The following is a 6,329-nucleotide window of genomic DNA, read 5'->3' on the forward strand; positions in this document are numbered from 1 at the left end:
AAAGAACCTATCACCAGCTGCATTTTCCAGAGTTATCTTCCAGATGTGCCATCGGGAGGACGGGATGACATCTCCATCTCACCCCTAATCCGCAGCCGTCTGCTGGGTGTATTTGCTCAGGTTTTATATGTGTTTACAGAGAATGTAATTACCTCTTTTAGACATGCAGCTGTTAGAAAAACTGATTTTATGGATCACGGCCATTGCCAAAAAATGTAAGCTCCCCGGGCTTAATTTGTCAATTATTAAATCATAATTACATTTCCTTTAAAGCCATTAGCTACAGGGGTTTAACAATCATTTTGCATTAGGCCACTAACTTTTCCTGAGCTTTTCACAAAAGAAAAAATCATTTAAATCTCAATAATGTGTCTGGCTTCTTTCCCCCAATTTAGCTAACAAAGTGCAGAAATGATTCACGGCAGATACTTCATAATTAGATCACAACTTGATGGGCTAGAATTTATTAATTATGAAGACACATACACGGAGACTTTAATGCAATTTTTCTCCACACTTCCTCTCCGTGCTCCGACTTCATCGGCACATTGCTCACTCATCTGTAGTCAGCTGCTGGGTCAAGTTACCAAGTTGCGGCGACACATTGTTACAACAAATTATGCAAAAGCACGGACAGGCCAGCCTCTAAGTGATGGCCACAATATGCATTTGCCTTTAAAACTTAAAGGGGAGTTTAATTTATCGAGGGTGTCACATGGCAGGAGTGAGTAATTATTCCCAACACCCCTGTGGACCACAGTGGTTAATGTATTCCAGGGCCCTAGGGGGAGCTGTCAGGAGGAGGACACCCTTACTGCTGCTCTGCTCACTGACCATGTTGTATGGTGCAGGATCCAAGCTTCTCAATACACAACCACAAATCACTCTCTGAGGCTATGTAAGTGTGCATTTTTCCCTCTGTGTTTCCCCAAATGCTGAAGAAACAGTCCGAGAAGTTTCAGCAGGTTTGTTTTTTCTCCAGAAAGGGAAGTTATTATAGATTTGCTGTTGGTTTTGAAGTCTGAGCCATCAAACATTTGTGTTTATCACTTGAGGGGACCATTGTTTTGTTGACTTCCTGTCTGCTGTTCAGTGTGAGGTTCTGGCAAATAGTCATTTTCTGAGCAGCTGTTGACAATAACTTATCAAGCAGGAGAATACAGACTCTCCCTTTGATGTCGGCATTGTTTGGGGAGACGGGCAGTACCTGGGTCACACTGTGTTTACTGTGTTTAGGTCTGCTTTCCTTGTAATCCAGCTTAGTGCTCAGTGTAAAGGTTCAGCAATGACTTTTACATGTTTTTATTAGCTTTACCACATTTGGTTTGCCATCTGTGCTTTATAATAACCACCTATTTTGTTATGTAACTATCTTTTCACTTGTTTGAAATTGCTATAATCAATATGTTTATATTAGTAAAGGATAAATGTGAATGTGAGAGGTGTCGGCTTTATCCTCTGATCTGAAGACACACCATAACCTCCTTCTGCCTGTGTGTGTTTTTCAGACACTGTGTCATTAGAAACATCATCCTCCTGAAGTGCTGACTCCGTGGTCGACAAGGTGAAGCTCTCATCTCCCATGAACAAGGCGAGTGAAACAGTAGGTCATCAATATGTATTATTATTAATAGATAAATGTGAATATGAGAGGTGTCAGCTGTTCCACTCACACTGCAGACAGAGAAATTTAGCAACTAGCTGGTGAGCATTGTGGCTGCTGGAGAGCCAGATATTTCCCTCAGAGGTTAGTAAATGGACCTGCACTTGGCACATTCACCCATTCACACACACATTCATACACTTGTGGTCGAGAGTACTCACACCTTGATTCACTCACACACCGATGGAACAGCCATAAGGAGCAATTTGGGGTTCAGTATCTTGGTCTTCGACACTTGGACTTCGACACATACGTCGACATGCAGGCTGGAGGCTGGATTGAACCGCTGATCGTCTGATTAGTGGATGATCTGCTCTACCTCCTGAGCCACAGCCGCCCCACAGCTGATTTATCTTGTGACCAGAAACACAATTGAAAATGAATGTTGATATTGCTCTGTAGCCGATGAATTACAGGCAGCTGTTTGCACGCCGTATGGACATAAAACTGATGATACGTCAGCGTTGTGTCGACCACTAACACAGTCACCAGAGTAAATGTTGGCATTGTACGTTTCTGCAAACCATGGATATGTTTAACATGTTTCATATGTAGCGGATATATTGGAACTTTATTTTTCAATTTTCAATTTTATGTTGCGACAACGCTATGATTAACATGTGGTTAGGTTTAGGCAGGAAAACCACTGGGTTAGGGTTAGGAAAACATGTTTTGGCTTAAAATACCCCATTTGGTCGCCACAAACACGGCTGGACATGTTATTAAAAAATACCCACACCCACGTCTGCTGCTGTCTGCTGCCTGGCAGCCATTGAGATGTGGCACTATCCACCTGCTCCTCCTACTTTTGATGAGAAACTCAGCAATACATGTGGGCTCAACTACGTGAAACGGGTGCCATTTGGGTCCGCAACATTTGATGGGATTCATAGGGCGTAAAACATGTGTCAAAGTGTATTTCCAAGGTTAAAGCTATTAATTGAAGTATTCTTAATTACATAATATCTGAGAAAATGCTTTTCTTACAAAATATTATTCTATTTTTAATCATTTTCAATTAGTACATGGTCATTCTGTCCTAATTGGCCAACGTGGAATTTGCATCTAACATATTAACAAAAAAAATCTTATTTTATAAATATATATTTTTTTATTTTCAGGATTATATGTATATTGCTATTAACATAAAGTATATTCATTCAAATTAAAAACATTATTTTTTGTTAAAAAAGTTATGATTTGTGTGTGTCCCGTAGTTTGACCTACCACCCCATCACACTTACTTTTTGTCAATGAAAAATGTACTGTTGCTTTAAATCTTCAGCACAGCAGCACAACTCCACCTAATGGAGGCTTGGCACCCCAGATTAAAACGTCCAAAAACACATAATTGAAACCACAAAATATCTCCATACTGCTTGTCCGTAGTGATCCAAGTGTCCTGAAGCCCCGACATAAAAAGTTGCTACCCCCTCTCTCCTGGGATCTCCGCAAGTGTTGTGAGGACTCTAAAACTTCACCTGAGCCTCCATCGACATATGGGTGAGTAGATAATGGCTGAATTTTCATTTTTGGGTGCAAAATCCCTTTAATGTTAGACGGGTCCGTCAAGCTAAACCTAACTACTCTGTCACGCAAAATAGATAGGGAAATGTATTTATTCATTTTTAAAATTTCACTCTTAAAGCAAAGAAAACAATATTTCAAATTTAACACATGTATGCTAGCTCAGACAGAACACATCTGTGGTTTGCAGAAACGTACAATACCAACGATTTATTCTGATGACTGGCCTGTCACAACTTGTTCCCTGGCCTCCAAGCAGCCAAAAAAATAAATTAATGCAGGTTTATAGCACATACTTCATTGCACATTGCATATCTACTTCTAGATCTCTGCATTAACCTAAAGTAAACAGAGAACGATGGACGATCTTTAGTTACATGTGCCAGATTTCAGTACCGTACTTCATTATAAAAAGTTTAAAAATGCCCTATTTTACGACATCAGTGCATCTTTTTTTTTTTTTTTTTTTTTTTTTTTTAATCCTCCAAAAACAAATCCCTTTCCAGTCATGGCCTCACCCAAATTTCTAATTAAGTTCCTTGAAGAGGCTTTGTGACACCCTGCTAACCGAAAAACTAAACCTCTGTGAGTGTGTCATCTTACATTAGTAGAAAAAAGCAGAATCACTGAGAAACCACACATAAATCAAGATCCAGCTTTCTTTCCATTCACACAGTATAAAGGTTTTGTTCATTAAGTCACTGAACGTTCAGTCGTCATGAGTTGACACGCTTTGGAACATGGTGTTGGGGGGCATTTGTCTGGAAGCGCTGTGAAACTGTTTTCACAGGGTTCAAGCAAAGTGTAACTTTGATTTCCAGCCTTCACACTACCCATGAGTGTAGCTTGAAGACAAATAAGAGGCCTTGCTCTTTTAAACAGCGCTGATAATAACCGTGCCTTTTGCATCCATGAGAGATCTCCCATTATCTATTGACTCAGTCTCACCCTGTGTCTCGGTGACTTACGCCTCCCTCTAATTCCCATTACCGGGAACACTGTACCCTTATCAAGGGAAACAATAAGCCACTTGTCAGTGCAGCAAGAAAATATGAGGAAGCATCTGCCCGGTCCGGAGGAACTCATGACTCTGTGGTGAAAAGGCGCTCCGCCTCCCTCCTTCTGTCAGCCCTCCCTCTCCTCACCCCTCCCCCTGTGTCAGTCCTCCCTGTGACCTCTAGGAAGGGGTGGTGGCAGGGTGGCAGCGGCGGTGTGGAGGCGACTAAACAGCAGAGTAAATCTGATCATCAGGGGATAAGTCAGAAATTGAATTTTGCTTCCTCCACAGGGGGCAGGGTTTCCACGTGCTGCAGTTTGGGGATATTTGGGATGTTTGGGATGCACAGGTGGGAGGTAAAGGAGGGGCTGTGGGGTAGAGGAGGACACCCACTCTTTTCTCGTCTTCCACCCCCGAATAGAAGCCCTGCTCCTGAGCCGTAAACCTGTCACAGAGATATGTCTCTGTCGATGATGGCATCCGACTTTTTTTTTCCCCCCCCAACCGCCCCTGTGCTGGGCTGTTATCTCCTTCCTCCCTGCTATGTCTCCCTGCTCTTTAAGACAAAGGGTAATAAAGCTATAAATTGTGTGGTCTGCGGAAGGTATGGACATTCTGTCTGGGAGACGCTGTAAGAACTGCCATAAAGCACCCTCAAAGTCATAGCTGAAGATTTACAGTTATTTAACATCCTCCTCTTCCCCTAAATCACAGTGATAAGAGAATTAAGTGATGGCTATAGGTTCTTTGTCCTTAGTCTATTGATTTTCTTCGCCCCTCAGAAGGATCCTGAACATTATAATTATTGAGCCCTGCAGTTTGATGCAGGTTTACAGAGTGGGAGAGGAGCCCCCAGTTCGATTCTAACACAGTTAAAACAAAAGGCACCCGTTTTTCAATTTGGTAATGGGCTTCCAATTATGCTTCATTTACCTTGTTTGGCCAGAAAATGGTTTATCCGAGGCCTCTGTGCTATAAACAGCTTCTTTGTGCGGTGACAAAACCACAGGAACAGCTCTATTTATCTCCAATGCAGGGCCCTGCTTCTTCAGCAATTATTCAGCCATATGAATAAGAGGATTTTTTTTTGTAACGCAGTTTTTTCATTAAGAGCATGTCTCCCGTTGTTAGTCATTTTCTCGATACAGTGATCTGTGACATCACAGGAGCATCTCCGCTAGATAAAAATCAAGATCTACTGATGTGTGTCACTGTTTATCCCCACATTATGAAAGCTTTATCCTCTTTATAAACTGCTGGTCTGAAGACACAACATAATCTTCTCCTTCTGTCTGTGTGTGTTTTTCAGACTCTTTGTCACTAAAAATCCTCCTGAAGTGTTGACTCCGTGGTCGACAAGGTGAAGCTCTCATCTCCCATGAACAAGACGTCTGAAACAGTAGGTCATTAATATGTTATCATCCACAGCAGATTTATAGATTAATCCAGAAGAGGATAATTCAACTGCTGAATTATTTCTCCTGTAGTGCTGAACAAACAAAACACTTGTACATGTGTGAGTCTGCTCAGAGGTGTCATTTGTACGCTTTGTGAGCTGGTACTGTAGGTACATTTGTTTGTTTGAACATGCGTGACATTTGAATGGCATTTATGTCATTGTGGGACCTATCTGCCCTCTATAAACTGATATTTTACTTTTAACATTTACTGTATTTTATTAAATATGACGTTAAACTAGCTTGAAATGACCTTATGTACAGTGTGACAAAGGCTCCCCACTTAACAAGTCATTGCCGTGTCTGAAATTGCACACTATGCACTGAATACGCAATATGTGTAATATCTTTTAACAAACTTTTATGTGAATAAACTGTAGTAGGTATCTTTTTAGACACTTCTTGGGAGCCTTCATGCCAGTTGGAGAAATGTAACCATGGTAAATTGTGCCAAGCCCCGACATAAAAAGTTGTTTGGAAAAACATCATTTGAACTCTGTTTTTAGCCTCATTGTAGCCTGCAGCTCTAACTGCCTCTCTGTGGGCCGCGCTCACGTGTGCGCACTTGCGTGTGAGACCAGTGAAAGCACGTGAACACACATGAAGGTGGTGCCCATGCCTCACGGTCTTGCGCATTAGGTGTGCAGTTGTGCTGCTACCCACTCCCCCCTTGGATCTCCGCAAG

General features: G+C 41.7%; 1 long non-coding RNA gene across 1 annotated transcript; it reads left to right on the forward strand.

Annotated features, from left to right (window-relative positions):
• The first annotated feature begins 854 nt into the window (after positions 1-854).
• On the forward strand, positions 855-5,576 carry LOC144458353 (uncharacterized). The gene is made up of 3 exons (XR_013487846.1): positions 855-965; positions 1,509-1,603; positions 5,497-5,576. It is a non-coding gene; the product is annotated as an uncharacterized LOC144458353 (long non-coding RNA).
• Positions 5,577-6,329: the final 753 nt, after the last annotated feature.

This window comes from Epinephelus lanceolatus, chromosome 17 (genome assembly GCF_041903045.1).
Source record: "Epinephelus lanceolatus isolate andai-2023 chromosome 17, ASM4190304v1, whole genome shotgun sequence".
Taxonomy (NCBI): Eukaryota; Metazoa; Chordata; class Actinopteri; order Perciformes; family Serranidae; genus Epinephelus; species Epinephelus lanceolatus.